The 20,979-nt window shown below is 40.1% G+C and overlaps 1 protein-coding gene across 3 annotated transcripts in view; it reads left to right on the top strand.

Annotated features, from left to right (window-relative positions):
• The first annotated feature begins 18,404 nt into the window (after positions 1 to 18,404).
• Positions 18,405 to 20,979, top strand: part of fat1a (FAT atypical cadherin 1a) — a 65,680-nt gene continuing 63,105 nt past the window's right edge. For 2 of the 3 annotated variants that reach the window (XM_026360421.1, XM_026360419.1), the window contains exon 1: positions 20,271 to 20,383. The gene's annotated coding sequence lies outside the window, so the exon portion shown is untranslated. Of the gene's footprint in view, positions 18,752 to 20,270; positions 20,384 to 20,979 lie in introns of those variants that run through there. The other variant, XM_026360420.1, reaches the window with a different exon arrangement.

The raw sequence follows: 20,979 nt of genomic DNA, 5'->3' as shown, positions 1-20,979 counted from the left end.
ATAAAATATTAATGGAAAAAACAAAACACAGTTTTGGTGAGATGGATAAAACCATTTATCTCATACACATTAATACTGTTTTTCTATACATTTCTAAATTTTCTTCAAATTTCCAGGAATTCCTCTCCGTTTATATGCACAAATTGAAAATACACATAAAAATGATGAGCTGGAAACCAATCTAACGATGAAGGCAAAGCTCAATGTTCAGCGCAGTGAAGAACATGAATGTTTCAAGCCTTGATTCGAAGATGGGGCATGTCTTTTAGTAATAGCTTTTAGAAAAGTGTTCAACTCTGTAGATCTGCAAATAAACTCTGCTTTTCCAAGGTAAGTTTAAATCCAGGGTGCAGTTAACCCAGCAGACCTGAGATGTTCTACAGACATGTATTTTGATTTAAAATCACTGATAGATTTAAAGATGGGAAGCCAGTGCAAAGACCTGAGAATATGTGTGATTCATTCTGTCTCCTTCATCTTTGTTAGGATCCTAGTGGTAGAATTGTGAATGAGTTGAATTTGCTTCTTTGGGGAGACCTAAAAAAAACATTTTTACAATATTTCAACTTGGCGGAAATGAAAATGTTCTCTTAAGTCGTGCCTGGACATGAATCTTCTGATCCTTACTATGTTTTAAACATGATAGAGAAAATACTTGTTATTGAGTTCATGTGGTTATTAACATTTATCTCAGAATCCTCAACTACAGGAGGTTTTCTAACTTATTTCCAAAAAAAGAGTGAAGATAATAAAATAAATAAAAAAAAACTCATGCACCAAAATAGTGATTGGACTGCATGTGTGGCTTCACATGGCCTAAGGAGAGTAATTGCACATGCACTGTTTTGGTTGTTCCTTTGTGTAAAAAGTACATGATAATGTAATTGCATGACAATAGAGTTTTATGTTTTGTGCAATGGAAATGTCAAGTGAAAGCCTTGGGGAAAGCTATGTGTTGCATTGGTCGACTCATGCTTTAGCTCTAAATCAATTCAGTTTAAATTAAACAAAGGAAGAAACTTTTTTTCTGCACTGTATGTGTAGTATTTGTCTGCAGACAACTCATATTCATATGTTCCATTTGGTTCCTACTTTGACCTCTTGTGTCTATTCAACAGTGAAGGGTCTTAGAGGAACCCAGAGATCTTTGAGTAATGACTCTTTTCACCAAAACCTCCCTGAAGTGGCCAGTGAATCATAGAAGATGGAAAAATAAATGTTCCTGTAAAACAGGCTGGAATACAGATGTGACATTTACAGATAACATCTATATGACAGTCACTCCCTTATGTATTAGAGTGGCGGCAATGGAGGACAGAGGCATCTAGCTTTTCTGCCTCATTACACGGTGCTGTTTGCAAGTCTACGGTGACTACTCTCCTGCATTCAAGTTATCTATCAGAATCAAAAAGTAGGAAACTCTCAGAGCTAAGTGCTCCTCTGAAACATTAACTCTGAGCCTTAAGTAAGGTGTCGTTTTCACACTGCGAGTAACTCTGCTCCATTTACCCGTGATGTACTTTAAGATTAGATCGGTGGAGTAAGAGAAAATGTATTGAAAATAATCCTCTTTGTGATCTTTGTGAACAGCAATCTGGCTACTACTAAATTTTGGCCACAAATATGGGCCGGAGTTTTCAGTGTACCTCAGGCAGATATGAGGAATGGCTGTAATAAACGGAAGGAAGACGAATTGATGGATGCAATAACTGATGAATGATTGGAGCAACGAAACGCACTTGACAGATGGAAAGGTACATACGGACGAATGTGTACAAACAGCTGAATGAATGGAAGAGTGGATGGATGATTGAATGGGTGGCTGGAACGATGGATGAATGGATGGTTGAAAGCACTGGTGGGTGGATGGATGAGTAGATGAATGGATGAATGACAGATACATGCAGATGGATGGATTTTCACATGCACGGATGGCTAGATGGATGTTTGGAAGGAATGCATGAAGTTGACGGATGAGTAGATGGATGGTTGGACAGATGGTTGGTTATTAAACTGATAAATAAATTAATGGAAGGAAGTGATGAATTAATGTGTGGCTGGAGTAAGAGAACTATGGCTGGATTGATGAATGAGTGACTAAATGGATGGATGGATGAACTGTTGTTTCATGTTGAACGCAATAGGGATGCAGTTGCACGACAGTGTGTGTGGCTGTTGCCCCATGAGAACCATTGTATCTTAACAAACCTCCTTTCCTCTCCTTCAGAGGACAAGTGATTATGCAGCTAACTAAGCTTACAGGCAGGATGAAGAAGAGCCTCTGAAGATGTGTCTCAGCACAGAGAGCAAAGCACTGTGGTATCAACACAAACAGGCACCGAGGCTTTCCCTATAATAAAACAACTTACCAGCTCGGACAAATCAGCCACACGCATTCCTCTGGTCTTAATATCATTGTTTCACACACATTGATTTGTTTGTGGCTGTTAATCTGAATGCAGCTAGCGGAGTTATAAGCAGCCTGGCTAGTAAGGATAGCTAAATACCTGCACTACTATTACTGTGCAGTCATTTATAAATGTGACTGGATTGTGACGACTGGATGGACCTAGACTTCTGGATATTAGTCTGGTTCAGTCCATGCTGCCAGTGAGCTGTGCACTGTGTAAGTATTCCAGTCTTTATTTATTCTTTAGAAAACATTAATATAAAGGATATGCCAGCATTTCTCTGCATAGTGATGAGAGTTTTTATATAATTATAACATTATTATTAAATATTAGGTGATCAAAATATTAGGAATCGTATATTTTCACATTTTCATACATTTCTTTGGAGTCAAGGTTTTGAATGTTTTTGGATAAATAGAAAGTGTAAGCCTGTGTGTCAGCATCAGACTAACTAGTGCAGTGTGGATGCGGTGTATTTAATGGTCCAGTGGAAGTGCAGATGCTGAGAGGTCACCAGCAATGCCCTCCGATTGTTTTTCGCACTCCATTGCTGTACACACGCCGACAAGCCATGCCAGCTGCTATCTGCCATGACTGCCCCTGGGACTTGTTTTTTAGTGTGTGTGTGTGTGTGTGTGTGTGTGTGTGTGTGTGTGTGTGTTTGTGTGTGTGTGTTCTAAGATTATACTAAAAAGGTGAACAACTATATCATAGCTTAATAATAAAGAATATAAAATTATAACTTTGGATCCTTATTTTCAGTGAAGTACTGGCTTTAATTGTGTAGGTCTCAGAGTTTCAAGATTTTATGGGGGGGGGGGGGTCAGTCTCCAACCGTCTTTTTGATGCTGTGGTTTACAGCTATGATATTGATGGCTAAACTAGCTCCATTATTTGCTACATTGAGATTATGTCCAGGACAAAATTTAAGATAAGAATGTGTTTCTGGGGTTCTTTTCTTTAATAAAATAATTCTGCAAAAACCTTAGTAGCTACTGTGAGCCATCTCCAGCCTTTTATACTTTGAAACATCCCATTGTCTTTAAATCACGCTCAACCTCCACCAAGGAGGAGCGTGAGGGACAATGCTGTCAATATTTTATATTTTTATTGTTGGCAGCAAATTAAGCATTAAGCGACCAGAGTCAGTAAGAATTTGATCCTACTGACGGGAATTCTGTCTGTATAACCAAAGCTTTTTATAGCACATCCCATCCCTATGCTAAAGAGCTCTATTGTTGCTACTGATATTGTTATTTTTACTTGATGTGAGATGTGCTGTGAATAATTGCTGCTGTGTATTCATCCACAACAGAACATAGTCCCCAACAAACTTAGTGTCTCCTGCTGTTTAAGTAACATTTGGGTTTTATTTAGGAAATTAGGTTTTGTGTGCGAGTGTGTGAATGTTTATCTGTGTGTGAAGTAAAAGTGAACTACATGACCTGTTTTCGAAGCCATTTGAGGCAAGAGAGATTATTAAGTCGGAAATTGTACAATGTTAAACATGGTTTTGTTTGTTTTTCTTTGAACAATATCCTGTTCTTGTCTAGAACTAGACTTTCTATACAACATCATGAAATAATGTCCCAAAGCAGCAGAGTCCTGGCCTGAAATCAGGCAAGACGTTAGAATGCCTGTGTTGATAATAGTATAACTATGGATAGACAAGATTACAGTGATCACATCCTCATGTAGGTGGCCATGAGCGACGCTGTTACAGCTGTAATAAAATGAAGTGGGGTGTAAAATCACTGCCTTTACCATACTGTGGTATAATGCAGTTTTTATGTGGGAGTTACCAAAGGTCACTGCTTTAATGTCTCTGACATAGCTTCCAGCATCTACTGTACATCATATCACTGACCATCCTGTTACTGATCCACACACATTCTCACACACATACAAATCCAGACATCACACATACATACTGAACAGCTGTCTTACAGTTTCACTGCCTCCAGGCTTGTAGATGATAGATGTGAGCTCTACATAACCTTATTTAGAACGCAAATAACACTCTCTAAATGGAAAAAAATGCCATTTTTGCTGTCTCAAATATTTAAATGTGATGCCAGCTTTGCTTTGTAAACATGTTACAAAAATGTGTGTGGTTTTACATATTTACTGAGACACTCTTTAGTTCATCTGTCAGTTTGAGCAGGAATCTGAACCTACTATCAACCCCACCATCAACCCTCCTATATCCTTTCATCTCTCAAGCCCAATGTCACTATGACTTCTCATTTCTATAACCAAAAAGAAGAAAAGTAAAACTTTATATCGCATAGATGGGATGTAGAGGAAATGTGTTGAGATATTTTTTGACTCAGAGATTGACAGACGAGACCGCAGATGTTTCTCTATGGATTTGCATCCTCACTCTGTCCTCATGTGGCTTTAAGAAATAAAACTCAGGTCTGAAGGGGCTTTGCTTATCTCAGTATTACATGTATGGAATCAAATTTCATCAGGCTTTAGCACAGTGTTTCACTTTTTTTTTCGGCGACTTTTGATGTTCCAAATGAAAAAGCTATTGTTAGCTGTTTTATTAGGTTTAAATTAATTCAACAAGTTGGTTGATAACACTGTCTTCATTTGCATTGTTTCAAACAAGAACCCTCTTTATTGGTCTTGAATATGCACATACACCCTATGATATGGCTGATATGGCTGAGCACATTAACTTAAAATCTGAGGGAATGTAGTCCGCATCCTATCCATCTGATGATCTGTTTAATTCCACACAAACGATGTTTGGGCCTTTTTTATAGCATAAACTAAAACGTAGCGTAGCAAAACAACATTAGCTAATGATTTGCCTACTCTTGACCTTGGAAGTCTCATAAACTGGATCTGCTACCATTTACAGCTTATTCTAAAGACATGCATTTCAAAACATTCCTCTTGTTTTCCCACTAATTAGGCTATCTCAGCTAGCAGACCTCTATGGGCAGCGAAGCTTGAGGTTGCTAAACTATTATTGGATAATAAGAATTCAAGGGACAGTTAAAAATGTATGTTTTTTAATGACTATGGACTAACTCATAGGTATTAGCCCTAATTAGCAGTAGTGATAGCAGTGATATAAGCAGTGGTAGTAGCAAGTGGTGGTGAAAGTGGAACTATTGGCTCTTTCCTGATTGTAGGTATTTTTTATTATTATTTATTATAGAATCTTCTCATACAAATACTTCCTTTATATATCTATGTTGCATAATATTAGTATGTTTGCTACAGCTTCAGCTGGTAATGTTAACTAACAAGCTAAATGAGGTGATGTCAGAGTATTCTCTAAAGCATAGATGAAAGCAGCTCAGCAATCACATTAGAATGAATTGTTAATTAATTAGGTCTATTAGGTCTATTTGTCATTGCCGCCACTATGCTGTGGGACTCAGAGTCTGTACTTGATTCTGGTAGCTGCAGCTGTAGGGGTATCAAATTTCCCCAGAGTGTCCGTGAGCTGCAGGCAGGCTGAGAAAAGAGCGAGCGTCTGGTGGCTGAGGCGCAGACAGACACGGCCTGCTGACCTTTGAGCCAGTTGCTGATTCTGCGGGTGGTGGCATGAGGGTAAATAATGGTGACGTGCCTGTCACCTCAGGGTACGACTGTTCGGAAGTTTGGGGGGAGGAAGCTGTCATAAATTCACCAGAGGCCAGATTGGGTGGTCTCCTGCCTCAGCTGAAGGGCATTTCTATTTAGCTGTAATGAACTAAATGCAATGGCAGTAAAAAAAAAAAAAAACAATTTAAACATGTCTTTCATCATTAAAAATAGCTGCTGAGGCATTAACAAAGCATAGAGGCTGTTTTAGAGTACAGGGACCCCTAGAAAACCAAATCAACAAATTACATGCTCTCTTCTCTTTTCAGTCCTAATTTAAGGCTTAATGAATCAATATATTCTACATTAATATTAGATTAAATAGGTAGTATGAAAGGAGTTACTAATGGACACATCACTCAGCTGTGCAGGTTTATGACTCTTCAACCTCATCATTTTGCCTTCACTCCATCCTTGAGTCACAGTGTTCGTATCACTTCAGTGTTCTTATGACTTACCTATCTGTCCAGCCATTTTATCATTGACTAGTCTTTAGCTTAATGCTAACACACAACAGGGTTTACTATTATCATGCTAATGGAAATTAGCATTCAAAGTGGCATTTCTTATTTTCTAGCTTTTCACATAGTAATAATATAGTAAATAATTACATATAATAACAATAATAACATCCTCTTTTGGTCAGTTTAAGATCATAATAATCTTGAAAATGGTCCCAGAGATAAATGACTAATCCCAGTTCACAAAATCAATTCAGTTAATTTGTCTTCTGCCATGCTAGAATGGCCCCAGCACCAAAATACTAGTTTGCTACTTGAGGGATCAATAAAAAAAAGGCTGAAAAAGATTTACAGTGGAAGCATCATCTTAAGAATAAATGAGTTGGAAGAAAAAGGGACATAGAGATGTGGTCAATAGATGAGGAAAATATAAGCTGTTGGTTGCAATAGAGTTGTACCGTCCTGCAAGCAAACTACCCTTTTTATGTCTCACTGATCACTGAGATTCTTAGCATGAATATGGTCCAATGGAAGACTCAAACAGGATATCCAGTTTAAGAGACAAGTAGTTTGTGTAAATGTGTAAAGTGTGTAGAGTCAAGTTTAGCAGTTCTACTAATTTAGTTGCTGCTCGGCTACTACAGATTATGGTAGAACAGCAAATGACCTCATCCTTATAGGTTACTATTATTTATTATATTTATATTTATTCTATATATTATTATTATTTAAGATAAATGGATAGAAGCCAAACAGAAAAATGACCGGTTTTGACGACATTTTCACACATAAACACTAATTATGGAACAAATTCCCAGAGGTTTCTGTGATCTAGTACTGGGGGATGTTTTACTCAATTAAATTAAGTTACAATCCTTAAGCCTCATTCAATCAGAGCCTGATTTCAGATTCAGCTTTTTAGTATATTTTGTGGCATTTACAGTAAATGTGCTTTTATATTTTTTATTTTTCGAAAAATCACAATAAAGGAACAAAATAACATATGGCCAAGCATAATATCCAGCTGTCACTGCAGAAGCGTTTACCCCCATCCCCCAACCTCTATCCTCCCACCCTTGACTTGTAGGACATATCAGCATCTGTGAAATGAATACATGTATGAATGCATAGTCAACTTATTGTGTGTCTTACTACATACGTTAAACTTTTAGGCCTCAGTCATGTGCCTAATGACACATGCTCGATCCTCAGCCGCTCATGCGATGAAAGAAGACTAAGTGCATAAACATGGCAGAGATTTGAAAAGGTTGAAGAGCGGACTGCAAGTCTCAATAGCTAAAGGCACTTTTCAGGGTGGAACTAAATGAATGATGATGATAATAACATCCTGGGTCACCCCCGCGGTTCTGTGAAATATTTCTGCTCTATCTAATGTATTCGTGATTCTCCATCAAGAATATTAGCCAAAGGCACTACAGTCCAGTTCGCTATACGTATATATTGTCAGGCTGTAATGAAATGAAAGAATTTAATATTCACTATTTTACTAACTTCCTGCAAAATGCATGATTTCTTTACTTCTTATGATAAAATAGTCATATTATTCTTTGTCACTATTTTAACATCCAAGCTGAAGATTCTTGTGGAGATTCACATGTTTCACACATATTTATGTTAAAAAATATTTTTCTTTCAGCTGAACAAATACAGTAGACATTATATATCATATTACATTGTATACTAAAGACCATACGGACAAAATTGTACACATAATTTGGACAATTTTATAACTTACAACTTAAATTCAGTACCGTGCCACGTTACATTTGCCAGTACAAAGATGACTTTATGTCTCCCTCCTTAAGGTCCGGATCTCCTCAGTTTGTCTCTAAACCCCGGAGGAGTTGGGAGATAACTCGGTCTGATCAAAGAATTTGAATGAATCATTCTGTAGTCTGTGGGCCTTTAACTCCAGGGAGAGTCACAGCCTGATTGGATTTTCCACTTTCAGGAGCAATCCTCTGTAATGTCACTGACACCTCACTAAAGCAACACTGTCATACTCTGTTATCTGGTTCAGTATTCTCCTATTGGCATTTTACTGTCTGTAAAGAGAAGAGTGCATACCAAAAAAAATGAGACAAGGTAGGGAACATACCCTCGTTATTTTCATCCAGCAGAAAGGCAGAAAAAATGTATTTTTTTTATGTTGAGAGAAACACGAAGCAGCCTTTCTCTGCAGGGAGCCAACTGTAACAGGATTTTGATATAGGTATGTCAGAGTAACATCAAACTGTACGATCCAAGTAGTACAATAACACTTTATCAATTATGTTCTAAAACTAAACATACAGACTTTTTGACCCTCATGGGAGCCCCCAGTCAGTTCAGTTAGAGTGTGTGCTTGTGTATCTGTAACAGCATTTAATGCACCCTAGTATACTTGTTGTATTTGTTTATGTAAGAACATAAATCACAAAATCTCTCAAGCATATTTTGACAAACCTGCTCTGCAAGGAAACTCTTCTAAGTGGAAAATGGACAGACTGTGCTGCCTTTTTGTGACTCTGCAATATCAATGACATAAAAATAGTTTGCTTTTTTCCCATCGTGGGTTTATTCAACTGGAATATGCAGCAAGTTTAAAAATAGCGCATGAAAGCTTTGAGATTGGTCCTAGCAGTCTGTCAGTTTTACTTATGCTACAGTACCTTATCATTTTACCTAGTTAAACTCCTTCCTGATCATAAAATATGAATATCTGAGCCCTTATGAAAACACTGAACTTACCTATCTCAGAAATGTTTAATTTACACAGCTTCAAGACAACTTGCACTGTTATTTTGTCTTACCGACTCATGTGATTTTAAAAAGCAAGTGAAATTTTTTACATTTCTCTGTAAATATCTGAAGATTGTCCAACAACTATGACAACATTTTAGTTTTATACACAAATACCAAGTTTGTGTGTGCTAGTTGTATCACATCTTATACATTTATCATATATTACAATATATTACAATTACAATAGAACTGTAAAAGAAATTGCTAATGCATTTCATATATGAAATGTATGGTCTGAAGAAGTTAGTTTTTTACTAACTTTACATTGTGGAGCGAGAAGAGAATCCTTCAGATGAGGACAGTTCCTGAAGCTGAGCTCATGTAAACAGCTAATGGTCACGACCGCTCGTTTTTTCTTTCCTTTTCAATCAAAGACAAAAAGATTCAGGGATATTAGCTTTATCTGTTGCATAATTGGTTAAGTAATATGTAAAGTAACGTGATTGCTCCCTATTGCACATCCAAGGTGTAACAAACCCCTTTTTCCTTTACTGAATTATTTCTGACATTGGTCTTTGTACGTCAGCTTCTTAAAATCACATTGACCAACCTGATCTCAGGCAATTTCATGAAATGAGCACAATTTCCTAAAACGCTAACGTCCCCTGTGCAAGTAAAAATGAAAGAATTACATTTTCCAATCGCAACAGAATTACATGGAAGCAGTGCAGCCAGACGAAGGCGGGGGTTTGGTTCTGAATAAAAGCAGTAGACAATAAAGCAGCAGAGGTCGGGGTGATGGATGCTTTGAATAAACTTGCATTGTTACTAAAAGTAATGAAGTTTATATGTAAGGGAAGTTTGAAGATTTCCTTAAGCTGTGAATGCAGGTAAAAAATATTACATCTAGTTAACGCTAATGCAAGAATTGTCATCTTTGCAGTGTGTTTCCACAAGACAAGTTGTGCATTTATGTGTATTTGTCTAACTCTTTCGACGCTGACACTGCTGCTACTGGACTCTAGGAACACGTCACTGTACCGAGCGGCCTGTTCCCAGGTGCAGTCATATCAAGGCTCGCACAGGACAGCAGTGTTTGAACAGTCTAATCCTCAGCCTTCATTCTTCCCAAACTTCAATAGCTGCCGCTGTTGCCACCCCCGACCCCCACCCCCCCTCCCACAACAACTGCCTCTGTAATGTTTTGCACACAAACCCAAAGAGGGCCCGCGCAGCAAGAAACATTCGTTAGGCCTTCAAAGGCAAGCCGAAGCCGCTTGATGATAAAACACTGTTTTGACCCATCTCTTTGAAGAGCGTTACAATATTACAACACACACGCTGCACCACAAACCCGAGCACATGGGCGCTGTGCAAACTCTGTGGTCCACACAGCTCACGTGGGCATACATACTGAGTGACAAAGGGAAAAGATGGATGGCAGGAGCGAGTGCTGCAACTCTCAGATCAATCCAAAAAGGAAAGGGCAGGGTTCTCGCCATATCAGTACAACAGAGTCTGTTGACCTTTTTAAATGAGTGAAAGATACGCTAAGGTAAAGTAAACAGTAGTTTGTTTGCAGCATCGTGGCGAGCTGTATTGATTCTTCTTCTCAAAAAAGGTCATGCACTTGGGAAGTGATTGTTATTAGATAAGCAAAAAACAGACGGTGAACTTTTCAGTTTTGTGAGTACGACGTCAGACAATGGCATTTAATTGTATTAGCTCAGTGTTATTTGAGCACCGGGGAGGGTTTCTTATTATTTCAAGCACCGTGTAGTTTTATGTACATTACTTTAATTTGGCATTGGCTGGGCGCGTGCTGAATCAGCAGAAGATTTGTGTGTGGCAGGTCATTAGGTAACGAGGGTCGATCTAATGTCTGCAAAATAGTAAATAACTGCAGTCTGAGCGAAGGCGGACAGTGGGGGGGTGAATGTACTTTCAGCAGACTCAGCGGACTGTTTTCTAAGTCTATAATGCTTGATAGCCAGTTACACCAAAACGTTATCATCCACAGGATACAATGGCAAGAAAAAGTATGTGAACCTTTTGGAATTTCATGGTTTTCTGCATTAATTTGTTATAAAATGTGATCTGATCTTCATCTAAGTTGAGAGTATTAACAAATACAATATGCCTAAAATAATAACACAAAACAAATAGTTTTCATTTCCAGTGTTTCGTGTGAGAACAACCATAAAAACCTAACTGGAGTCTTGTTAAGAAAATTAGTTAGGAGGTGTAGACCACAGTTACTTAGACTGACAAAAAACACTTAGACGTTTTTAAAATTTCTTCTCCACACAAGAATATTGTGCTTATGTGAGCCATGCATCCCCAAAAGGAGCTTTCAGAGGATCTATGGTCAATAATTGTTGATTTACAAAAAGCTGGAAAGGGTTAAAAAGTGATGTCAAAGAAGTGGGCGGCCAGTCAAAATGACCCCAAGAGCACAACAAAGCCCCATTAACCCTGAGTGACAGACTAAGATTTGAAGGCATCATTGGAACTAGATCTGCTTCTTTTTTCATTTATTTTAGATTTTTTTTTTTTTTAATGGAATAAATCATGCATTACAAATTGTTCAACGAACACACAGGTATCATCTCTTTACTGTGTTTTTACTGCAGGGCGTGCTCCTCATGCACTGCTCCCTCTTTAAATAAAGAAGAGGGGGTACAGGTGACTCAGTCACAGGTGAGCATGATGCCAGTGTGACAAAACGTTTGAATTTAATTGAAATTTGATTCAATTAATTCAGGCTCTAAATGGCTCATTTTAACTTCTAACATGTTGATTGTGACACTTGCTGATTCATTAAGACGCTGTGATGGGCTGTGTAATGACTTGTGTTTGCTGTGATTGACGGGTGTTTCAAACGGTCACACTCGCACGCTGTGTTTGTTGTTTTCCCATTTCCACATTTGAATTTTCAGGCTTTAACAACTGCCACGATGACACCAAGCAAATGAAACTCACCTCCACATCTCAAAACACCTTTTCAGAGAGCTGCATGTGACATCACAGATGCAATATCCCTTTTTATGTGTGTATGACAAGTGATGTATTCCAACACCATGTGCACCAGTTGACCTTCTCAAAGGGATTTGAACATATTCTGTGTACATAACACAACTTAATCCCAACACTAGTGCATCCTACTACTTAATTCAAAGATTTTAAAACTCAAATTTTTTAAAGTAAACATGCTCCTAAGACGATAAGTATCAAAATGTCAACAAGTACTGTGTGTGATGTCATTCTTTTAGGACCGGGGGGGTGGAAAATTGTGTATTAAAACTAACTCTGCACTGCAAGGAGGCACATTTACCCGGTTATATTTAAGTGAATGACAAACAGTGAAAATGAGCGTTCACTCATAGAGCAAGTAACAAGCTCCTGCAGAGACGAGAAAGCTGATAACAATGGAATGATTTATTCTTTGCGTTTTAAATGTTGACAGGAGGTATGCTGACGTTAAATCATAATGAACCTGTGCTGCCGTCTGCCATGTCTCCGTGCTGTTGTGTGTTCACCGGACTGCCGCTAAAAAAAGGAAGAAGTCCATGAAACATTGATGAATGCCACTCTCTGCCTGCTGCTCCACTGATTCGCATCCCTGTCCTGGCACTGATTTCCAGCTCTGGGTCTTAGAGAAGGGTCTTAGACACACAAATGCACATCAATTAAACTTGGTATCTTGGAGCCAGTTAGTGTTACAATAGCACACAATCATAACACACAGTCACACACAGAGTGGAACATATTGCCTTATTACACTGACAATGCTGTTAGGGCCACCAGCGCAGCCCTCTCTGAACATGTCCTGAGGCCAGATTATTTGCCACTGAAGCACTTTGCTATTTTCTGGCTGTGAGTCTGTGAGGAGAAGAAGCAGAACTGATATCCATCTCCCATTTTGAATTGCGGGCATATAACGTCGCATGAGGATACTCATCTACATCCCTTGAATGTTGGATATTCTTGGGATTGAGAAGTAAAGATGACAGTAATTCTATCTTCTATCTATATGGTCGAGCAATGCAGAGGTGATATGAGATGATTTAAGAGGCTTTGGTGATGAAACGTCATATGTTTGACCAGGACCAGGACAGCTGACAGGAAACATACCTTTCCAAAATAATAGTATCCTACACTCTCCCACATTCTTCTCTACATTTTAAGTGCATGTCCCCAATCTTGAAGGGTGCTTTTCCTGACACAAACAGTCTTGCTGATTTGCAGCTTATTTTAGAGCTGGAAGAGAACAGTTATCCAAATTCCTTAAATTGTTCTAGTTTTTGTGTTTTGGAGAGGCTTAAAAACCACCATCCTCCACAATATTTTGATAATTAACACCCCATGCACACTTGAACGTGTGAAGCAATCAGGCCTTGTTACAGTGATCCATAGTTTGGGTTACCCGTGACAAAGAAATGGTGATTCACAGCAACAAGACACCTGTAATTACACAGGTTTGATTTGTACCTGCTGGGATAAAGGATACAGTCTGAACATGATGACTTGTCTGTTTGTTGCAGATGTGATTACACAAAATATTGTCTGCAGGCGAGGACCAAACACCCATCCTCTGCTGAGACGGTGCCAAGGACGTACACGCATTATTCCGGCGCTTAGTCACACAAATGGTATCTGTTTTGTTCACATAGAGAGGAAAAGCGAGTGCGGGGAACTTTAGTGCTTTTAGGTTGTATTGTTCACTCCCAGGAGTGATTTGACAACCCCCAGATCTGAGGATTAGGAAGCAGCGAGCGGACCTCAGGGCATTCCCTAAGCTGTCTAAATCAGAGGCGCGATATGGCTCCTATTAGATAAGCAAATGTGTCTGTAAATACATAATACATGAATGCCGGAGGACTGTGATTGGTTTGTTTTTGTGCTAAGAATGCGACTAAGGGGCAATGCAGTGTCTTGTGGAGCCTGAATGAATGCAACGACGAACTTAATGGTTTTGTTTTATTTGCAATTTTCTGTTTTCTGAGCGCCAGTATGTTCAAGGGAGCATGTGGGCTGGGTGAGAGTGAAAGGCAACATCATCCTCAGGGGTTCAAAGCACTTACAATCCTCTGTATCACTGTCTTAAAGCCCTGAGCTGTAAATGAACACACAGCACTGAGTGTCTGTTGTTTTGAGTGTCTTGTTGACACGTGAATCTGTCCTTGTAAAGCTGAATATTTCTGACTTGGGCATCTGCTTCTTGCTGATACATAGAAATTCACAACTTTTATAGCAATGAGAAATTATCTGGGCTCCCAGGGTGGGAGATGAGTAATGTGTGTTAACAAGTGGAGTGTGGCATCATTTTCATGTGCAACAACAAGGAGATGGAGGTTTCTCTACGAACACGAGCCTCCATTACAAGGCTTTACTAATCCATCCATGCAAATCCATGTCCAAAATGTGCCTTTTGTGTATAATCCCGACACCATTTCTGTGGGATTAGGATTTAGCAAAGCAAAAAAAAAACAGACTCCAACATACTACATCGAAATTTTCAGTCAGTGTTGTGTTCAATTTGCCTTTTATATAGTGTTCGTCACATCCAAAGCTGACCAAGGTTTTAAACATATGCTTAAGTGTGACAATACTGGTTCTGCAGTTTTCTTCAGGACCAGAGTTAGCCTGCATGGAGAAGCAGATTAAATTGCTTTACCCTATATCATATCATTTTATTGTACTTCAGTCTGGCTTTGTGCTTGCACTGAGGCCACATAAATAGAGCGCACTGCCTATGGTATGCAGTCATGATATGTTTAGCACACACTCTTCAAAGATATTATCTCCCCGAGCCACCTACTCTCCCGGGCAGTCAATCAGCACTCGAGAGTCCAGACTCTGTGGAGAGGAGGAGTGGTGATTTGAATAGAGGTGAAGGGGGGAAAAAAGTTGTTTCACTGCATCTGAAGTATTGTGATTTGGCTTGATTGGCAAAGTTGCAATAATGTTTATGGTAAGCCTAATGGAACAGTTTGCACTTTGGGAATTAATCATATGTGCTTTCTTACTGAGAAAGTGTGAGCTTTAAAGTTTAGACAAACCTGTTTTCAGCCAGTATGCAATAACCAACTGCAGATTGTTAATGTACCATCATGTGACGCGCTTCTGTATTTTCATTAAACAGACAATACAATGAAATATTAAAGCATAAAAATCATCACCTTTGTTTCTTTTTCGGTGAGTAGTTGGACTGCTGCTTGAGCGAACTGCCCATTTACAATACATTTTGAACACACTACTGTGATCCACCTGGGGACGTCTCCAGGGGCAGCCATCTTATTTGGATTAGGAACCGGTGAATAACAAAGAGCTTCAAAAGGCAACACAGTCTGATTTAAATGTAGAGTTTATAAGAAAAGAATATGAAGGTTATTGATTTCCCTGAGGACACGCTACATGTTTTCATGATAGCCTTGGATGCAGAGAGAACTGCTCTAATCTATTTCACACATTTTATTTTTCACTTGCAAACTCTCTTAAAGTAACAATGCCAATAAATGATGCAGTAACGTTGACTCTCCAAACAGGTCGCTCCAGATATAGCACCGTGTATCCTTGTGCCATTTTTTTTTTTTAGGTAATTACGGAAGCTTTTACAACCAACGGGTTTTGCTAAGATAATCTCCTGTTTCGCTTGGAGCAGCGTGAGACTTTATTTTCAGAGCGCAGCAGTTTGTCTCCAGCTGTAGGGGAAATGTCAATGGTTTATTATTATTTCCCATAAATTTCCTGTGTTATGTTCTTTAAAAAAAAAACTTCTCAAACTAAAATGGTGTCAGATGCAATGTTTGACAAAACAAAGTCAGATCTCTTTTCTGGTGTGGTGTGTTCATAATGTGAAAACGTACTGTGGTTTTGCACAGAGAATGATCATATTAACAGTGACGACGGCTCTGCGAGGGTCAGTGTCTTCACTTCAGGACTCTTCAGCAGGGGGAATATGGACTCTTACAGTTAAGATGTGCCTCAGGATTCAGAATCTACACAGACTGGGTGGTGGAAGAAACAGATACCTGGGTGCTCTGTTGCTGCAAGCACATTACAGATCATCTCTTTTTTTCCCTGATCTCTATCTAGTTTCAAGTTTGAGGAGAACCTACAGCTTAAGACATTAGTCAAGTGAGTCACACAGCACGTCAGGCCATGCCTGCTCCTCTCTCCCTGAAAAACAGGGACACACTCTGTAGCTGATTAGTGTGGTTTTAAAAGGAAATAGAGCACATTACATTGGGAAGAAATGCAGTCTACATAAGCAGTTGAGAACTAAATTATAGTGCTTTTCATAGGATGTGGAGAAAAAAACAATTAGAGTGACATAAAAAAAGAAAGTCAACACTAAACAGCAAACTGCTAAACAGCAAAGATCATATTATGTTATGCTACTCTGCACTTGGAATCCTCTGCACCCACACATGCTGTATTCTGTATTATACAGTACACGTAGAAGCTGAAAACAACATTAACTGCTGCTTATTTTTAGCCCTGATGCATTTAACAGCGCTTCTCTTCAAAGTTTAGGTCACAGTATGTAACTTTTTCTTTTATCTATTATTTGAAATATGTTGTGGAACATAACTTAATGTGGATAGGTGCTGTGAAAACCCTCAGCAACAGCAGCTGAGCGATGTTCTCTTCAAAAACTGATGAGCCTCCCCTCTTCTGTCCAATCAGAGAGAGGCCAAGTCAGGGGTGGGAGCTCATGCTGTCAGTCAGTCCTTGGATGCTGTTGTTGACCTTAAGATGTTCATGTTCTAATTTTAAAACCTTCAAACTAAACTGTGATCTACCTCTAACCTTAGTGAACGTGATTGTGTTTTGTACATCGGACCATGAATGGGAATCTGGAGTCAGACATTACTTTAAATTCTCGATATTAAGGCCCGAACTGTGATTTATGTGAAATAATGCAATTAGTGCACCTTCTCATTTATGTGTATCTTTGGACAAGTAAGTAATGTGCTCCTGCTCCTTAGTCCTATATCATGTTTTCTATGCAGTTTTAACTGGTTATTAACGAGCTGGAGGGGGTTCCTCACTGCAAAACCTATACATCCATAAAGTCTTTAAGGAACTAGGACCTGACCCCAGCGGCCAGGACTTTAAACACTTGGTAAGATCAAAGCTGTGGAACCAGCCCTGGGCATTACCTGACCTGAATTCAATTAAAGCTTTACAGGCAGATCAGAGAGGAGGCGAGTGGGAGAGAAAAAGCTGGTTCAGATACCTAACATTGTCTAAGACAAAACTGGGAGTGAGATAGAAGGCAGACCAAGAGAGGAGAGTGATGAAACATTACACACTTGCTCTCTGATACACTACCTCAAACCTTCCCTACCTACCTCTTTCCCTGCTGCACACACACACACTCTCTCACACACCCACACACACACACACACACCAAACCCATAGGTCTCGTTCGTTTACTCAGCCTGTGGGCAAATGTGACTTTAATGAGCCAGTGCTGAATGAACATTAGGCAGAGATTCTCACGCTGGACTGCCGGCTCGAGCAGGCCCTCTCCAATCTGGCATTTTTTTGGCACCCACTTCACAGTGCTGTGCTGAGTTCAGTTGTTCACCACATGTTCGAGTGGCTGAATGAAGACACATTTGCCTTTCTCTGCTCAAGTGCATTCGAATATCACCGTTAACACCAGACGCCTGCTTGTGGCAGAACAAAACAAACAAGATGTGTTAGGAAAAATAAGAAATGTGTGGTGGTTGCTTTACATCTCGGGACAGAGTAAACACAGCTACACAGGAGGCAACTCTGAGCTGTGCATGCAAGGAATGAAAGAGGCATCTGTGACGTCAGAGCCGTTTCTCAAGCTGAAGGTGTCAGATCCTGGATGCCTTCAAGGGGATCTGATCTGCTCCCTGTTTGTTTTCAAACAAGTTTCAAACGCTTTTGGAATAGAGAGCAATTTTACAAATGCAACCCGTGACTTTATAAGTTTGGATGTTGTTGATTTGGGAAGTGGAACATATTATGATGCTGGAGAAAACGCACAGTTCACGTTTTAAGTGTGTCTAATAATTAGATAAGCAGAAATATACAGGCTATTCTCTCTCCATCAGCTGTTGGTGTGACTGGTTTTCACTCCGCCCTCTCGGTAGCTGTGCCACTTTTCCGACAGGGACTACTGAAGGCGAGTCTCGCCGCCTTCCTAATTTCGTCTTTTTGTGCGCTCTTACGCGTTGCGATATTTCCGATCTCACCTGAAGGCAGCAACAGCATGAATTTCCACCTGAACCGTTTTGGAGAGGAGGAGGGAAGCAAACGGTAACCTACAGCTCCACTATCAAGCCGCTATGCGTGACGACTGTGCGCGGATCGGAACGGAAGGCTGAGAAAGTGCGAGAGACTGGGGAGGAATAAAGTGACGGGGGACACGCAAACAGAAGCCTCAGTGATCTGAGAGATGCTCGTGAAAAAATATTTACCGAAAACTGCCTGGATTTATGTGAACGGAAGTTTGGAGCAGTAACCGGCTGATCAGCTGGTCTGGTGAGTAGATCGGAGTGAAATGAGTTGACGTGGACTCGTGGTTTTGTTATGGAAGAAGGTTAAAAAGACTCTTGAAACTTTGTTCTCAACTCAGCGCATCTTTTAGAGGGCGATGAGGAAAAGTGAACATTTGATCTGTCTGGCTTTACCCAAACAATCAAATGCACAAATACGCGCGCTGAGCGCTTCTCACACGCACGCGCACACACACACACACACACACACAGTCATGCAGACTGGAGCGGTACAAGTTGACAAGCTGTCAAGCTGCATGCAGCACAGGCTCTTTCTGCAGGCGCACCAGCTGGATCACTGCAGTCCGGGCAAGAGCAGTGAGACAGCGCCATCAATCGCATAGCAGGCACACTCCTGAGCACAGAGAGGGGAGGCAGTCGGCATGACTGTGCGAGGGAGGGAGGGGGGGGGGGGGGTGGGGAGTTGGAGGAATCAGCGCCTTCAAGGCAAATGCACATCCACCATCAGTCACCCTGCTCTAATGCCAAAACGCGGACCCAGGGACTGACTGCTGGGCGCTGTATTTCCAGCACAACCCGGGCTACAACAAACAATAACACCAGTAAGAATAATGAGAAGGAAATAACCCCGGTGTTAAACTATGTGAAATGCAACAACACCTTTGCATTTGCAGGTATTATTAGCCTATTCATCATCAGCAGGGGACCCCCCCCCCCCCCCCGAACGCGGTTTCATTTGCAAAATAGAGTTTATCCACCTTTTTATCCTGACAACAAAATGATAATGTGGCTCATTTTCCAAAACACTGAGCATTGTCTAATTAAAATACTTTATAGTGTTTGTTTGCTTAACACCAGATGGAGGTCATACTAAACCCCCCCCCCCCCTTCACTAAATAACCTCGTCAGTGCACATAAGTGGTTTGGGCTGCAGCTAAAGAGGTGAATATTGGATTATGGCTATAGTCCTATTTGGGGCGGACAAGATTGTGCCCTTTGAAAGTAATCTCACGTGCCTTAACCATAAAATAGTTGTTGGTTCATTTTCGTTTCATTTTATTTTTTTTAGTTTTATAAGAAAAACTCATGACGTGTAATTCGACTTCATTAAAAAATAACTTACAGAATCTCATATTCATAAGTTCAGCATCTCATGCGCCTCTTGAATAAGTGAGCAGGACACTTAATATTCCGCAGGTATAGAAATAATCTAGTCATAATCATTTATGCCAGACACTCACAAGTGCATGTGTGGACTTTGAAAGTCATGGCAATAAATGTTGTCAGTAAAAATCACGCCCATAATAAAGCCAGAGCCACCTTCATCCATAATTTGAAGCCAGTTTTTAGACCGATACTCAAAGTGGCCTCAGGTCTGGTTCTGGATTCTGTGCGTAAAGGTTTAATGGTGCTGCCAGCCGGTAAGTAGATCCGGACGTGCGCAGCGCGGAGAGATACCAGGCAGCTCCAGTGTGGGAGAGAAAGGGAAGGAGTGAGTGGAGAGAGAGAGAGAGAGAGAAGCTGCCGCCGCCGCTGCTGGTGCTGCTGCTAGATGGAGTAACGGAGAGCAGAGGCGTCCACGTATTACCATGCCGAGATTTGGACTACACAAACTACATGCAAAACCTCCAAATCTATGAGATTAATAATAGACGAGGTATGTGAATGGTTTTCTTTTAGTTTTAGCTTCTGCATCTGTGTAACGAGTTGAAAAGTTGAGAAAGGTTAGTTCGGCTATTGTGAGCTGTTCAAGAAGCAGCCGCTGCGCTCTTCACCTCTCCAGAAGTTTAGTCTGAAGGTTGAATGTCGCTTTTTAGCAACACAAAGGAAGGAATAAGGAGGAGCAGTGTTTCTTATTGGGGTTTATGGCTTGTTTAGTTTGGTCGGAAATGTGTGGGGGATGTTTTTTATTTTTATTTTTTCAAGCTCATTTCTCCTGGGCGCACGCTGCCACGGTCTCACGGAGTGAATGGCTCGGTTAGTTGGGGGATGGGGACAGAAATGAAACAGTCTGGAAGCAACTAACTTCTTTTCGTGGGACATTGGACTTTTTCTTTTTCTTCGTGAAAACGAGGGACCCGGTAAAAAGCTGCAGAGAAGTCGTTTTTTTTTTTTTATTTTAACAAACGCGTCTTTTTATGTTGAGTGCGTTAAAATAAGCCACAGGTTTGGGGTTGAGTTTGCTTTTTTTTTTTTTTTTTTCTCAATGGTCCCCCACAAGCAGATGGTTCTTTTGTAGCTGCAGGTGATAGT

Source organism: Anabas testudineus, chromosome 1 (genome assembly GCF_900324465.2).
Source record: "Anabas testudineus chromosome 1, fAnaTes1.2, whole genome shotgun sequence".
Taxonomy (NCBI): domain Eukaryota; kingdom Metazoa; phylum Chordata; class Actinopteri; order Anabantiformes; family Anabantidae; genus Anabas; species Anabas testudineus.
Note: the sequence above shows the minus strand (reverse complement) of the source record. Positions and strands in the feature narration are given on the sequence as shown.